We start from the raw sequence: 18120 nt of genomic DNA, 5'->3' as shown, positions 1-18120 counted from the left end.
AAAACAAGCTATGGAGTTCCTTCATAATTAGTTTCATAGAGCAAGATAACTCTTGTAGAAAAACATCACGTATGAGTCTAATGACATCATGTCTGCGTTTGTACATGTGTTTTAATCACTGTTTCTCACAACAAAATAAAACAGCCTGCCTATTAAGTTAGCCGTTTCTGCTGTTTATTGTTTTTTGTATGTTGTTAATCCCGTACATTTCAGCCCAGCGTTTATTTTCGGTTGTTCAGTAAAATCATTTGAAAGTTACAGCATGTTTCACATCACACCTCAGGCAAATCTGCTATGCAAATATTGCTGAAACACATCTTTACCTGCGAGTGATTGACAGCTGATTGTAACCTACCATTGATTGACAAATGGCATTTATGGTTTTTATTAGTGTTATTAGCTTTTATTTATAAATTCTAACATATTACATAGCTCACGTAATACATTAATACTGTGGATAATAAACGGTTAAATTAAATGAATCAATTAACCAATGACCAGAGTTTTTATACTATGTAAATTGCTTAGCGAATGAAGGAGCGCATTCCAGCTTGAATAAGGCTACAGTGGTAGCCGAAACGCGTTGCTGCTCTCTTTTACAAAGACACTGGGGACCCTATCGCTAGCTAAGCCACCCGCTACACTACACTACTGTGCTCTAACCCATCCGCTAGCTACAGCTGAGATTGCAGACCATCGCTATGCAGCGCTGTGCTCAACTCGCCGGCTACAGTTAATACTGTAGACCTGATCGCTGGGGTGTATATAAACAGGATCACCGCAGTGGATGAGGTGACGTAACCAGCTGTACTTCTCTGAATGATACGGGGACAGATCCAGGATGGGGAGAGGTCCAGTGCATATTTATATATTTATACTATATTAATCTGGCTGCTAACGGGTGCTCAGGAGTACTGAGACTGGTCGTACATGTCATGTCTATACAGCCGTAAGCAGAGGGCTTGCATACTACTTTATATTACATCTGCATATGCCAGAGGGGATTCCCAGTGAACCAAATCTTTATAATCAGACCCAATTTGCAACTGTGTCAGTCGTGTGTGCATAGCAGCTTGGATCCCAGGTTACTGGCTACAACAGTATATATGAACTTCTAATAATCAAGGAGAACAGCTGAATTCCTGCTATACAACACTCTGAACAACTTCTTTTTTGTACATTTTTGCTTTTAATATGAGCCTGATCAGCTCTATCTGAACAGTGCAATATATAATAATTGGTCTGTGAGTGGAGGCATATTTGTACATTTGAATAATCACATGTGGATTTGAATATAAAGCTACCTCTGCTACATGTAGCAATTTAAATTGATAGAATTGTTTATATGATTATTGAATTATTAGTTTTTTTTATATGTGTTTAGGTATTTTATGTTTGTTTAATTAATTTATTTAATAAATATGATTTATATTATTTGCATGATTTAATATCCCAAGCAGTAAACTGCTTTTTGTTTTATTAGAGTGAGGTTGGCAAATACCTATTTTTTATACTGCTGCAGTAGTGCCTGTTTCTCCTAAGTGTCTAGCGCTGGGTGGTGCCACCCGTGGCCAGTGAACTTGCCTAAATCGAGTCCAGTGAGGAAAGTGACGCGTCCCCAGCGGCCAATCCCAGGCTCCTGATCACATGACTCATGTTACGTCTCCCTGGCCTGGCCAGGGATGAATATAAAAAGTGGAGGTGGAGCCAGCCATCTTCAGCACCTTACCTTGATGCTGCAGTACCTGGCTCTATTGGGACAAGCGGCCCCGGCACCCGACATGAAGACAGCCATGCCGGCTCCGGCGGGAAGATGGCTCCCGCATGATAGCAGCCCCGGCACCCGACAGGAAGACAGCCATGACGGCCCTGGCGGGAAAATGGCTCCAGCATGATAGCGACCCCGGCGGTGGCACACGATGGGAGGATAGCCCCAGCATGATAATGGCCCCAGCAGGAAGATGGCCCCCGGCACCCAGCAGGATGACCACCCTGGTGGAAGGACGGCCCCAGCACCTGGCAAGAGGAACTGTGCAGGATTGTTCAAGTATGTAATAACCGGGTGGGGGTTGGTTTGGTGCTGCTGGTTAAGGGTGGCTGTGCTGTGGCAGGTGAGGGGGCTGAGCATAACTTTCTGCTGTTGCTGGCAGTGCTGCTGGTAACAGTGAAGAGTGGCAGACAGGCAGCCAAAAGGGGGTACATTTAGCAAACGATGTAGGGGGGTAAGGGTCAGCTGCTACTGCTGCTACTACTACTTTAGGCTCCCTTTCTATATACCCTGATCCCCTCCCTACCCCCAGCACTGTCGGCCTCTAACATCTCCTTGCCCCCCGGTATTGCAGCGGCTATCTACCCTGACCCCCTCCTTCCCCCAGCACTGTCTGCCCCAACCCCTCCTTGCCTCCCAGCACTGCACCAGTTTCTATATACCCTTATTCCCTCTTTGTCACTAGCACTGTCTGCCCCAACCCCTCCTTGCCCTCCAGTACTGCACCAGCTGCTATCTACTTTTACTCCCTCCCTACCCCTAGAACTGCCTGCCTCTAACCCCCTCCTTGCCCGCAGTACTGCCGCAGCTGCTATCTACCCTTGCCCCCTTCCATCCTCCAAAACTACCTGCCAATAGACCCTCCTTGCTCCCCAGCGGTGTTATAACTTCTGTATGCTGTACCCTGTCCCTTCCCCCAGCACTGTATGTCCTTACTCCCCTATACCCCCAGCTCTACCACAACTTCTCTATGTCTTTACCCCCAAGCCTTACCCCATCTGCTGCTTGCTCTTAATCCCCTCTACCCCAACTGCTACCTGCCCCCAGCACTGTCCCAGCTGCTGCTTGCCCTCACCCTCATAATATCTAATGGGACCCAGAAACTGTGGAATAGGACCCCATTTATTTAAGCGAGGGGTCCCTGGGACTCACAATTTTTTTTTCGCTCTGTGCGATCACTGGCACAGGTAGTGTTGACTGTTCACTGTGGGAAGGTAGGGTGACTATTCATGGTGCATCTGGCTCAGAAATAGTCAAAATACATCAGTTTCTTTCTAGCCTGACTGTGATAACTTGCAGCCCTTGCAGCTGAGAGCGCAACACTGATTGCTCTGAGGTGGCAGGGCCAAGCCTCGGCAGCAGCAGCATTCCTCCAGCACTTAGGAGAGTCAGATAGCCTGGATCTGAATCCCCCGCGCTATTTAAGATGGAAGGACCTTGATCCTGCTCAGCTGGAGAGGGTAAATGGAGTATAAAGTAAGATGGGAGGAAAGAGACGAGGTAGTCTGTCGGGGGGAGAGCTCAGCTGTAATCTAAACTGCTGCAGTGACAGGGGCAAGATCTACAGTGCTTTCATAGGGAACATGCATTTATATGTGGGAAAATGTGTGTTTCCGTGTATATGTGTGTATACATAACATATGTGACAAAATGTGATTAAAGGGACTACTACGTGAATAATGTTGCATTACTATGTGGTGTAATTTGAAATGGTACTAACTTGTGACCACGCCCCATCCCCATAAAGCCACACAGCTTTACTTTTGCAGTGTGACTTCAGCGCACAACATTTCAATTCAGAAAATGTGGAAGGGCGGGGGGGCGGTCCCTTACTTTGCCAGGGGTGCTCGGACTCATAGATACACCCCTGCTAGGTGGTTTCTCTTTTTTCATATTACGTAGCTCTGCACATTTTGGGTGTGTGACTCTTGGCATAAGCAAGTTCAATGCAAAGACACGAAACAGAAGGCAAAAATGGCCCTGCCCCAGTGAGCTTACAATCCGAGAGGTTTGGGGAACGCTTGATACATAAAAAGAGGAATAACAACGATCTTGTTTAGAACATTGTAGTGGTTGCATTAGCATGATTCTGCTGTTTATCTGGTATGAATTTAATCTGTATCCCTTATGTAGGAACAAGAGCGTAAATGCCTAATTCAGGCAGCTTGTTGTGTAATTAGGTGTTGTGAATTGATAGAGAGGTGATGATTTATGTTGATGAATGCAGTGTAATGATAAATTGAAGTAATGAAGGTTTGACAATAGCAAGACTGCTTACTGTACAAAGTTTCATCCCTGCAGTTCTTGTTGTAGAAATGTCTAATCTACAGTCTCTCTATTCCATCTGTCTTGGAAACTTGATAATTTATCCCATTCTTTATACTGAATGAATAAAATAGCAAACTGGATTTAGGAGAACTCCGCCTAGACATTAACCCCTTCACCGCAAAGTGGGAGTAGGTCACCTGTGACCACCCAAAAATATTACTAGCATATGATAGGGCATATAATACCCTTACATGCGCTATCAACCCGATGGGAGCACCCTTGCTTGAAAAAAAAGGGAAACGTATTTCAAACCAGGTGTATTTATACCAATTACTATCTACTGATTATGAGCCAATAACTATAACAGTAGACAAAAAAATTATTTTCCACAGAAGGGGGAGAGCTAAAACTTAAAATTTGTGTCAAACAGAAAAAGTTGTCCCTTTGTTTAGAGCGATAGGTTTTATAGATTAAAAGTGGTAGGCCTTGTTGGGCTGCCATATTATTCCTACAGCATTTAAATCGAGCCATTGAAAATTATCAAAAAACAAAATAAAATAAGGCATTATCATCTTCAAGAGCAGATTATGTTATATAAAACCTCTGCATAGATTAGAAATCTGCTTTTTGCAGTTCTGGAAAGGTGGATTAATGCCAAAGCAAGAACCACAAAGTATTTCTTTGTGGTGTCTAGAAAAAAAAAATCTAAATTGATTGATTATTGACCATATTGGTTACATTTTATTTAATTTTTTAGGAGTAGCAAAAAGACTAATGATGATTTTACAAAATACAATTCCTTCTAAAAAATAGGCTCAGCACAGGGATGAGAACACTCTCAGCAGCGAAGGAGCTAAGTAGAGATAAGAGAAATCACAACAACATTTCTTTATATTAATTTTTGCAGTGGAACAGTCTTTTTCACAGAGGTGCAAAATTCCGATGATATAATCTTCAAGTTCCATTTTTGCATTGTCATTCCGATTGTTCAGTCCCATTTCAGTCCCATTTAAAAACATGTATCGCCTATGCATAGTGTTGGGACAACACCTGTTAGTTAAATCTGCTGTGTGGTTGGTTTAAGGCCAAATTTGCATGTAAAGCATGTAAGATTCCACAGCCAAATAAAGAATAAATTAACTATTTCACAGAACAGTGTAGACAATTTTAGTAATTTCTTGAACTACCACCTCTTTTTAAGCCTTCGGTGTAAATGCCTGAATGAAATTCCTGGCTTAATAAACACTATTCAAAACAGCAAAGATCATGGGCATTTCTTCTAGAGAGAGAACAGTGCTCTTACATCCCATCTTTTGCCAGGAATTTAGACAGGAGGCATCACCATGTGGTAATGGAAACTGGCCACATCAACTTTTGAAACATTAGGCTGCCTGTTACCTCCTTGCTAAACGCACACTCACAATAGAGCAGTAGTGAACAGGACAGTTGTGAGGATTGTAGTGATAAAAGTATTGTTTACCCACTGCTATATAACCACAGTGTTGGCATTAGAGATGTGCGGTTCGGTTTTCCAGAAACACGAATACAGCCAAACTTAGGGGTTCCAAGTTGAATAGAGTCCAAGTTTGGAATCACTTTGGTCTTCTCGCAATTCAGACCTCAGATTTAAAAACAGATCTTGGGTGTTTCGGATTGCAATTAAGTCATGATTTCAGGTGCGGTTAAGTGAGCAAAATGGTCTGGAAATCAATATTACTGATGTTAATAGTACTATAGGAACAAAAACAGGTCCAAATTACATGATTGTAGATGTTTTATAAATTTTTAAAGATAACCAGAACACTTGAGGGTGGTTTTTCCGAAAAACCAAAACACAATGATGAGTTAGGACCAAAACCAAAAACATGGGGGTCTGCGCACATGTCTAATGGGTACATATCACAGGTACAACTGACTAATTATTACTCAGTTACTGTTACACTGTCAGAATCACACTTGGTTACATTCTTGGCAAGCTGGAAACCAGTACATGGTCTCAGCTCCCATCAGCATGGTTATTATTATCAAGGCTACCATTAGAAATTGTGGGGCCCGTGACTGACAAAATAGGCAGGGCTCCTGGGCCTTCCACCCCCCTTCCCCCGCTACCGCTAAGTTTCATGAGTCATAACTTACCTTATCACCTTGAAGAATGAGCCTTCCTTCTGCCTTCTCCTCCAGGTCTGTCTGGCGCTGCTTCTCACACGCCGCGGCTCCTCTGACATCTTCCTGCCAGCGGCGTGTCATGAAGTCACGCGCACTGACTCCAAAGGAATAAAACATTTGTATCGAACATGGGCAGGGGCAATTGCAGGATTTTCTGGGGGGAAGGTCTCTATCTATCTACATAAAATATATATATACGCTTATTATACAATGTATAGCAAACATATACAGTATATACATATATATATACACACATATTACACAGTATATAGCAAACATGTATATGTTATTTATAACACACATACACATTAACACATGCCTACACATATACACTCTTACACATATATATGCACTAACATACATACACATACAGTATATACACTCTAACACATACATACACATATATACACACTAACATACTGTACATATATATACACACTAAAATATATACACTAACACATACATACACATGCTAAAACACAGTACATACTTATTACTTACATTTTAATGCAACAGGAGGTTGCTGATTACGGCGGGCACCTCACATCATTAGGCCCCGCCCCCTCCACAATGCAGTGATTCACATTTGTATGGGGGTGGGGCTTGTCACCTTGGCTCCGCCCCCATTGTGAGGGGAATCGGGCCGGCCCATGGGAAGGGGAAGTGTGGGCTGTGCATCGGGGGTAGGAGCGGGCACGAGCCCCCTCCCATACTGCCAGGGTCCGGGCCCGGGACTCCAGTCCCGGCAGTCCCCCCCGATGGCGGCCCTGATTATTATTATTATTATTATTAACTAATAACCTAGAAACGTTTGCTAGGGTCCTTATATCTCCCAGGAACGAGGAGAAAGGAAGGCGCAAATAGAAGCAGATGCTGCTGCACATGCACAGATCGAATCCGCAGTTGCTAAGACTTGGCTCCGGTGAGTTCTTCTCCATATCTCTTTCAGTAATAAAGTTAAACTGTCGCCACCTGAATCATCTGGCAAGTGACTTGCGAATACGGCATATAAGCAACATGTTGCCGCTGACCAGACCAGACTTCCAGGACACATTGAGTCTATTGCAGGTTATGGAGTCTGTTCATTATTTATACAGCCATAATATACGGTAGCATGGCCCTCGCTAACGACATCTCCCGTTGGTCCTGCATGTAGGGCCAACGGAGGATATCGCTGATGACCCACGGGGGCCAGATTGGATGACATATCGTCTAGGGTGTACCCAGCATTACTTTGGATACAATGCTGAAATATCGCAACAGAACAACTTGTTTGCAGTAGTACTAATGTCAATATATGTAACAGCATGATTTTTATCAGTAAAACAAGCTTTTTGTGTTATTATACATAAGGAGAGCTGCGTAGGTTATTCATATAACCAAAGGACAGACTGTGTTTATGGTTACAAGGACACCCTGATATATCATTCTGTTGGGAACAAAGTGGCAGATTTTACAGATTTACTATACATTGTGTCTATAATATATATATATATATATATATATATATATATATATATATATACAGTATCTATAATAGAAACCAGTAAATTAACATTTACAAAAATACAACAATGTTTTAATCATCACATGGGAAGAAAAAGAGCAGCATTAGCAAAAAGAAGTTTCTTGTTTTTGAAAAAAATGTACAATAATCAATTTATAGGTTATATAAAGGAAAGGAATTGAGCACTGAAACTCTCCCAAAATAAATATGTTTTGCAGTCCTACTCAATGTAATAAAAGCTTGGTAAATCCTGTATTCTTTTGTATGCATGCAGTTTCCAAATGTACAAACTCTGCGTTCCCTTTTTCTCACTATAATTTTCTCCTCTGTAATCTTAGTCTCTATTCTGTCCCATCACAACACAGACTGGTTCAGTTTGATTTGTCGACATTCAAAATGTCGACCAATCTTAATATCGACTACATGTTTTGACAGGTACTGTATGTCAACAGAGTACATGTTGACATGTTCAATATGTTGACAGATACCATGTTGATGTTGAAAGAGGAGTGCGGTACTGCGCAGACTTTAATCTTCCTGCTTCCCCCAGGAGACTTCATGCCCTTTTTCAAGATGGCTGCCCTGATCACTACTGAGTATTTGCAGGGCGATCGTGTTTGTTGCTATAAAAAGTGACATGGTGGGATACAGAAGTCTCCTGCTTACCTCATGAGAGACCCCAGTGTATATCTGTATAATGCTGTTACAGATCCCTGCACCGCTACCTGTTTGTAGCATACACTCACCGGCTGGTGAGCTGTACAGAGCCCCGTTACACTCGAGCTCCACTCCAATGTACATGTAACAGTGAGTACGGCTGTACCTGCTATCATTCAATAAACCAACACCACTAGTTAAGTAACTGGTCTGTTCATAGTTTAAATTATCTGGTGTGTTCCTATATAACTCTGCAGTATCAACACCTGCACACGCATCATTTCCAACAGTCCACTATGATATAAAGTCGACATGTTCACAGTGTCGACACCTATTTTCAATGTTAACCCTAACATTTATTGTCATCATCGTGACTATGTAGATGTCATGTCAACATTTTAAGTATGTCAACATAGTGCAGGTGTCCACATGTAGAATGTCAATGTTTTAACCAAGTCGACATAGTAAAATTCAACAATCAGTTGTTGACATTATGACTGTCTATATAGTCATTGTCAACTTGCTGATTGCATATCCTACAGACACTCACAGACACACAAAACTACAGGATTTATGCTTGTTACAGTTCTCTACAGACACTGATCTGTATATCCTAAAATTCCTCTCTTATATGACCATGTACAACTATCTCATGGTTCAATGTCACTATTTCATGGGAATGAATAGAAGGACAAAGGTGGGAAGTTGGGGAAGAGAGAAAAAGATGTAAACCCCTGCACAATAGCTACTGTAGTAAACTAGTGAATGATGGGTCCAAAACACTAGTTAGACTAAACCCTGCTATAGTGCTTTCCACCGAAGCATGCAGCTCAGCCATGGCACTGTGACTGTACTTGAATCCTCTAGAGGTATTGCCGTTCTCTTCAGCACTGCTAATTTAAATGCAAATCTTTCCCTGATCTTATTCTTTATAAGATCTGACATATCATCTAACCTTACGTTCCAGTCATACACCCATTTCTGGCTCAAAATTTGGTCCATTATGAGCTCAGCTACTGTACCAGTCATACAGTATTGCCTACAACAACTGCTTAAACTAAATTGTACCACTCTGCAAATCCTTGCAATGGCTCCCTCTGCTACCAAGATTAACATACTTACAAGGCCAGCCATAATTCTACCATATCCAACGTGTGTAACTGTAGTTCACAGTACTCTACCTACTAATTACTATGTTTGTCCCAAGTCTTTATAACCTCACATGCAAGTCACTGACCAGTGACCTCAGAGAACACTTTCCCAATCCCCAGCTGAACATAACAGAAACGCTACCAGCCCATTGGTGTGCGGATCCCATTGACCACCAGTCTCCTCTTCAGCCTCGTCCAGCCTCCCTTGACCAATGGCCACTGATTTCTGGAAACAATCCTCTGTGGTCAGTGTGCCCCTGGCCGGAGCAGGCGCCTTGAGCACGAGCTCCACCGGCTTTGCCCTCGCTATAGCCCTTCCAACAGTAGCACAGATGCTGTTAAGTTACAGTAGAAGCTCCAATAAAAACATATGCATGCAAATGCACTTTTTAGTGCATGCATCTTTACCTACACACTTCAGGGCACAAATTAATTCACGTTTAAATGAGCCTCAACATCTCTATTGGCTAGATTTAACTGCATGCTATTGGAAACTGTCATTGATGATACCGTTTTCCTTAAACTCAAAGAAATAACACAGTTCAGTTATCATTGTATACATATAATGCACTCTTCAACTGTGGTCTGTGTGGACAAGTATATGATTTTGGTATTCAGTTCCTACTATTACAGTTGAAACTATTTTATTTAACCAAAGATTGAAAGTGTGTTCAAAAATACTTATACTAAAACAACTTTGCTGTATGAAGTTTGAATTACTTTTTATAAATTAGCCTCAATGCCTTATGATTTAGTGCATACTGTCATTTGAAAAAAAAAATACCTCAGGTTGTATAAAGAGGCAACATAAGGGGATACACTACCTGACCAAGAGTGATTGGCAGCAGTTGTAACTACTTGTAATGTCAAAGCCTTCCCTTGTTGATTGATGGAAAATGAAGTGTAATAAATTAAAATGATCACACATCATTTCCCATCGATTGAAATGCCAAATTCTTGACAGAATAATGTGTTACAGCCAATACCACTCACTGTCTGAGTAGGAGATTGATTGTCCATCCTCCCATCAATGTGATCAAACATCCACAGAACGCTGGGTGGAGCAGGCAGCTGTATTGTGCAGCATATAGTAACACACAGTGACAAGTTCTTTCTTCTGTTCCTATAAAAAGTTAACTATATTCTTTTTAAAACTCTGACCGACAGCTATAGTCATGGTTGGACGGTGTTGCACTATAAATGATACACGTAATTGAATGTGATATGAAACACTACTTTTTACAAATGTACATTTTGGGGTAAATAAGATAACACTATGTGAATTCATCTGACAGCTTGTGGACTGGATGAATCATTGTCATTTTTTTTGTTGTGTGGCTTCTAGTTCATCATAACCAGGGACCCCCACTGACTGCATTCTGTTACAGTACATCATTTATTTATTGTTGTCACCAAACAAGCACATATTGTATTTATAAAATAGTTGCTACTCAATTTTAAATAGCTACTAAATCTAACATCACAGTTTACAGAAAATGGCATTCTCCAATAAGGTAAACGTTCTAAAAATATCATACAGTTAAAGTTTACAGTACCCAGAATTACAGATGTGTGTCCTCATATACTGTGACTTCAGTCGTACAAAACAGTCCCTCTCGGTGTGCCAGGTCCTGGGTGAATTGGCTGCGCTGAGCGCATCTTTCTCTCAAAATTAGAACAAATGAAGAAACTGGAAGCAACAAACTACTCTGCTAGATTGTACTGTTCAATTTGATGTGCAACATTTGTACATCTGTGTGCGACGGAGTCTGAAGGGCAGATGTGTAATTTTGCAACACATCAGTGCCCCCAACACTTTTTTTGCCACAATACATAATTATGCCACTTAACAGTGACACAATACCTGATTATACCACACAGCTGTGCCAGATTATACAATATGCCACACATCAGAAAACTGAGGGCCTGATTCAGCATGGATCGCAATTACAACCATGTACGCAGATCTGCTGATTGTTGCGTACTGCGCATGCACCACACTGCGCGTGTACGGCAATCACACTTTGATTACGGAAGCACTGTGTAATCCATCGCAGAGTGAGTGACAAGCCATGAGCATTTGGGGGTGGTGACGGGGGAGTGGTTGCAGAAACGCAGGCTTGCCTGTCCATTTGAACGCCATTGCATGGGCATGCATAATTTAGCCACTGCGATTAACTTCGTAGCTTGAGTACTCACTGCATGCGATGAGAGACTTGCAATTTCTGGGACAGGTCAGAGCTGCTGTAATTGTTTGTGAAAGCCGATGTTCTCCTATGTTACTGATGTATACGCAGGACAGCGAGGTATTACGGATGTGAGAAGGCATGGGTGTCTCTGTGCTGGCTGAGCGGTGGCAGATACAGGGCAGTTTCTAGCCAGTCTGGCTCCCAGTGTGAGCATTCAAAATGTCCCCCCCCCCCCCGTTATAATATTTTCACTACAATTTCTGTAACATCACTAATAATGCAAATGCAATCATATTTTATTTTTAACTATATTAAATACTTTCTTTAAAGTACATTGTATTACCAAATAATAACTTATAAAATGTGGTTTTTAATAATAACATAGAAAACCATATTTGATGACAATTTGGCCTCAAATTGCAGTGTTCTATAAGCTTCCTGTGGATTGGGTGGGGGTCACAGAAAATATGTTATATTAACACACAATGTACATTCTGAATCTTGCCCCCTTTAATATTTCTATCTGAGGAACTGGAAGCCTCTCTCTGCTGCCTGTGTGCCGTGCTCTGCTCTCCGGCATCTGTCATCACCACTGTAGTCCAGCCCAGGCAGTCACACACACACTGTCCTGGCGGGCTGGCGTCCCCTCACGAAATGGCACCCACCCGGGCTCCTCAGCATCCGGGCATGGCTTAAATAGGCTGCTTCTCTGCGTGGCTTTCATGTCATGACGCAGCCGCGTCATGGGTGGACGGGGACACAACGAACAGGGAGAGAACGGACTCCAGTCTCTCCCTGTTTGTTGCATCCCCACCCATCCTTGACGCTGGAGGTACTCAGGTAGGGGAGGGGCGCCGGCGAGCGCTGGGCACTGGTTGCTGCTGCTGTCACTGACACTCGTGGTGGCTTGCATGTGTCAGTGAGTCAGACTGTCTGAAGGGGTCAGGACGGAGCGCCCCGTGCGATTGCATGGGTCACCCACACCTAGAAATGGCCCTGGGCAGATATTAGCATATTTTCACAGATTCATTGCGTGATTATGCAGCTGCAGGCGCAGTTGTGATCCGTGCTGAATCAGGCCCTGAGACCTCTGTGGGAAGCATGGCATCCAAGCCTAATCCCTAGTCTCTGAGCACAGAAGGCGGCATGGCACAACCCTCATCCGGTCCAAACAACTCGTGTCCCGAGCTCAGCGTATCGCTCAAAAAAGTTGTCAGGATGCATATTGTATACTCAGAGCCCCAGATATGCCCATTCACCTCTACCCCCATTTATCCACAGCAACCCATTCACCCATACTGTTAGCACCCATTTAGCAGCCATTACTTTCCCCCCACCCATCATCCATTCCCCTCCAGAATTCATGAATCACTTAACCCACAGAACACTCCAGATGGCACTGCACAAGCAATCCTGGCTCCAGAGTGCTGTTCCAGGCACCCTGCTAACCAGAAACAAGGGCCTTGAGGTGCGATAGTGCTGGCCACAGAGCTCTTGCACTCTGCATGATGCACTGGTCACGCACCCCTAGTTACGGCCTTGATACTTATTATTATTAACTACTTAACTTCAAATTTCATATTATGCGCTGTGCATCTTCTTTACAGTCCTGGTGACTGGTTCCTTCCAGCTCCTCTACACTGACATCTGCCAATGCTGCAGTGTCACGATACTGAAAGTGTTGGGAGCAGTTGGATGCATCTCTAAGTTGTCCATGATTGCTCAGGCTATGCCCCAATAGGGAGTGTTAGCGGCACATACCTAGGCCCTGGCACCCTAGGCTGCAGTCTGATCTGCCTAATGGTTGATCAGTTGATGATCATCCTCTTCTCTCCTACCCTGGCCTCATCCTATCCTGCTTCCTTCAGACCCCGGCTATATCATCTCCTCCATCACCCTCCAACTTCCAACACACCATTTCCATAGCCTCTCCTCCATCATCATCCTCTTTCCCTCACACCTTGACTCCATCCTCTCCTCCATCACCCTCCTACTTCTCTCACTCCCCAGCCACATCCTGTTCTCTGTCACCCTGCTTCTTCTTTCACACCCCATCCACTTCCTCTACTCCATCAGCTTTCTCCTTCCCTCACACCCCTGCCACATCCTTTCCTCCATTATACTCCTTTCCTCACATCCCAGCCACGTACTCTCCTCCATCACTCTGCTCCTTCCCTCACACCCTGGCACCATCCTCTACTTCATCACCCTGCTCCTTTCCTTACACTCTGACCCCTCCTCTTCTCCGTCACCCTCCTCCTTTACTCGCAGCAGCCCCTTCTCTCCTCCATCCTCTTCTTCTTACATTCTGGCACCTCCTTTCCTCAATCACCCTCCTTCCTTCACACACCAGCCACCTCCTCTCCTCTCTCACCCTGCTCCTTCCTGCACACCCCATCAACTTCCTGTCCTCCATCACCCTCCTTCTTCCCTTACACCCCTGCCACATCCTCTACTTCATCACTCGGCTCCTTCCCTCATACCCTGGCTACAGTCTCTCATCCATCACTCTATTCTTTCCCTCACACCCTGGTCCCATCCTCTCCTCCATAACTCTGCTCCTTCCCTCACACCCTGGCCCCATCCTCTCCTCCACCACCCTGCTCATTCCCTCTTACTCCGGCACCATCCTCTCTTCCATTGTCCTGCTTCTTTACTCAAACTCTGGCCTCTCCTCTCCACCATCAATTCTGCTCCTTCTCTCACACCCTGGCCCCATCCCCTACTTCATCACCTTCTCCTTCCCTCACTGTGGCCCCTGCTCTTCTCCATCACCCCACTCCTTCCCTCACACCTCTGCCACATCCTCTACTTCATCACTCTGCTCCTTCTATCACACCCCAGACACATCCTTTCTTCCATCACCTGCTCCTTCCCTCACACCCTGGCCCCATCCTCTACTTCATCACCTACTCCTTCCCTCACACTGTGGCCCCTTCTCTTCTCCATCACCCCACTCCTTCCCTCACACTCTGGCTCCTCCACTGCTCCCTTACCCTGCTCCTTCCTTCACACTGAGCCAGCATAGACTGCCTGTCACTGTTGCAATGATTGGCCGCAGCACAACTGAGAGAGCATTTCCCTAAGCAAGGCTGCAGCAATGTTACTCTTGCTGTGTGACAGTGGCTGCCAATCGTATTGGTAGCGGGGAGACTTGGGACACATGCCCCAGGTGTTCCCCTTTAATCTGGAACTGTATTGGTGAGAGAGGGGGTCCGGCCCAGCGGGAAGTGCCCTGTTCTCCTGGTGGCCAAATCCAGCTTTTGTATAGGTGGGATAAATTGTAATACAGAGGTGGGATTTTAGAGAACTCTTAAATATTTGAAGGATGGAGTAAAATCTGATTGGAAATGGTAAGCAATTCCAAAACTGCGGTGGTGGTGCAATTGTTGACAGGATAAATGTATAGTGAAATATGTCAACATTAGCAATTCATTTATTCCCATGGCAATCTGCAGTGCAGGTAACTGACCTGCTATGGTTGAGGTTTGGATCGCTGGGAACTGTATGTGATGGTTGCAACAGCTAAATCATGGCTGAGCAGCATAGTCATAAGAGATAGGAGTATTTGTAGCAAATGATGTCAATGGGGCATTGGTTGACTTGAGGCTGTAAAAAAGCTCATATTGTGGGGGGTGAGTAGGCCAAGTTGGAGGAATTAGAGATGGAAAATAATTATTTATTAAATGTAATTATATCAGGGGGTTGTAAATAGTATTGTTAAAATCAACTAATAGGGTACATATGTGTCCTCATACACTATTCAGTCATATATACAGTATATTATCAGTCACACCAAACCCTTCTCGAGTTGCCAGGTACTGTGCGACTCAGTTTGAGCAGAGCATTTTTCAAGCCCCAATACATCAAGTGCAAAGTGCTTCACATAAACATACAAACAGTTTATTCCTGGGTTAGGATACAGTGCCCACAAATTTATGTCATGGCTAGCTGAAGAGACTCCCCTACTGAGGAGCTGAAAGCTGAGGTCCCGGGTTGTGGAAGGGACCGGAGGTGAGGGACCTGTATGTATGTCCTTCTCATCCACAAGTATCGGATGTTGGTGAGACCTGAGACTAACCTGCTGGGAGGTGTTCACCAGTGACCCTTCCAAGCGGTTTAAGGGTTTAAGCTGCACCCAGCAAGCAGTTCACAGCCCTTTGGTCAGGTGTCCAATACAGGTGGGAAATGGAGGGAGATAACACTGATTAGGCCCAGGAGAATGTACCTCTGAAAGAAGCACTATCAAGGATTTGGATTTTGTTCTGAGTACATGGGCAAGGTATCAGTCGCACCGCTGGCACAGGAGAGTGACACTGTGGTTGTACTTGGAGGATGTACAGAGCACGCGGGCAAGGTATCTAGTCGCACAGCTGGCACAGGAGAGTGACACTGTGGTTGTACTTGGAGGATGTACAGAGCACGCGGGCAAGGTATCCAGTTGCACCGCTGGCACAGGAGAGTGACACTGGGGTTGTACTTGGAGGATGTACAGAGCACGCGGGCAAGGTATCCAGTTGCACCACTGGCACGGGAGAGTGACACTGTGGTTGTACTTGGAGGATGTACAGAGCACGCGGGCAAGGTATCCAGTTGCACCGCTGGCACAGGAGAGTGACACTGGGGTTGTACTTGGAGGATGTACAGAGCACGCGGGCAAGGTATCCAGTTGCACCGCTGGCACAGGAGAGTGACACTGTGGTTGTACTTGGAGGATGTACAGAGCACGCGGGCAAGGTATCCAGTTGCACCGCTGGCACAGGAGAGTGACACTGGGGTTGTACTTGGAGGATGTACAGAGCACACGGGCAAGGTATCCAGTCGCACCACTGGCACAGGAGAGTAACTAGAGATGACTTGAGAGTAAACAGCAAGGGAACCTGGAATGAAGTGACGGCAAGCAAACACTAGTAGTAACGATGTTGTACAGGCAACTTCCTGCTGTCTGGACCCTAGTTATATTCCCTAAGGTAGCAGTTCATTGGAGGATAGCGTCAGCTGATGAGCACCATGCTACCATTGGGTAAAGGGTAATCAGGTGATGAAGACTGTCATGGCTGCGTCCATGCAGCAACTAAAACACGGAGCAGCTCATGGATGTCTACGTGGTCCCTAGGCATAATCCCCAGTGCTTCACTTGCTGCCGCACCTGATGCCTGACCGCTCGCAAGGTCAGGGGAAGCTGGTGCTGGGGCGAGTAACGGCCGATCCTAGGCCTGCAACCTGACAATTCCTTTACCAGCTTTATTGCTCAGACACCACACTGATGGGACACTTTTCCTAATTATATTTGACTAAAGATCTATTGCAGAGTCACGCTGCACCAGAGACCACAATTTCAGTCACACTGCATACACATCCTATAGCCAGCCACCTTCCTGCTCTAAATTTCAGTAGATACAGATGTGTCCTCATACTCTAGCCTCAATAAGCCACGCGGTGCAAGATGCCTTATACAAGTGAGCCGCCAGGTCCTGGGCAACTCTGCTAGCGCCGGGTGTTTTGTGTGATTTTTTTGGGCCAAAAACGCATCTTAGTGGCAATCAGATGGGACTAGGACGCACCACGAGACTGCGCTGATTAATTTGATATGTGACAGTCTGTGTACGAGGCAAAATTGAACTTAGCATGGAAAAAAGCTGTGGCCGCTACATTGTAGCACTTATTACCTATAGATTACAGATTCAGAGACTCGGTCGCACACAGATACAGAGATCTGCAGGCTGACAACGATGTGGCAGCTTAACAGTGATGGAGACAAGTGGCCTGATTCAGTGGTAGATGCAAATCCCGTCACCATTGCGACTTTGCACACACAGGAATTGAGAAGAAATGCTAATGTGGAAACAGCCGGGATTTGCCCATAGGCTGAGTCTTCGCCATCGATCCTCTGATCAACCGTATGGTTGCTCAGAATGTCCGTCAGAACTAAGAAGCCAGGGCCAGTACCTACAGTATATCAGTTTTGCATATCAAATTAATCAGCGCAGTCTGCTGGTGCATCGTAGTACATCTCATTTCGACTTAGATGCATTTACGGCACAAAAAGACACAAAAAGAGGCCTTGAATTAGCACAGCCGCACAGAGAGGGGCTATTTGGCGCGACTGCAGAAATGATGTATGAGGGCACATCTGTAACTAACCTTAACCCTACAACATACTGCACAATGATGTCAGAGGTACATAAATATTTTAATTAATATTAACATACAGATGTTTGGTAATGGCACTGGAAATAATCTCCTATGGTACTGTATGTAAGACAAAGGATAGGACTTTGCAAACGTCAAATTCAGTTTTAATACAATCTAATTATATGTACCTACTCCACTAATGTATAGTTAATTTATGTTTGTATTCATGTTTTTATGTGTTACAATGGGCCACATACAGTAGGTACTCTAAATTTTTTC

At 44.4% G+C, this 18120-nt stretch overlaps 1 long non-coding RNA gene across 1 annotated transcript in view; it reads left to right on the top strand.

The window, feature by feature from the left end:
* The first annotated feature begins 1708 nt into the window (after positions 1 to 1708).
* The window catches only part of LOC148540831 (uncharacterized), a 48248-nt gene continuing 31836 nt past the window's right edge, over positions 1709 to 18120 (top strand). The window contains exons 1-2 of the long non-coding RNA XR_015880190.1: positions 1709 to 2047; positions 7021 to 7124. This is a non-coding gene — a long non-coding RNA (uncharacterized LOC148540831). The remainder of the gene's footprint in view (positions 2048 to 7020; positions 7125 to 18120) is intronic.

The sequence above is a fragment of the Taudactylus pleione genome, unplaced genomic scaffold, assembly GCF_031769625.1.
Source record: "Taudactylus pleione unplaced genomic scaffold, aTauple2 ptg000017l, whole genome shotgun sequence".
Taxonomy (NCBI): Eukaryota; Metazoa; Chordata; class Amphibia; order Anura; family Myobatrachidae; genus Taudactylus; species Taudactylus pleione.
The sequence above is the reverse complement of the archived record's forward strand: the minus strand, read 5'-3'. Positions and strand labels throughout refer to the sequence as shown.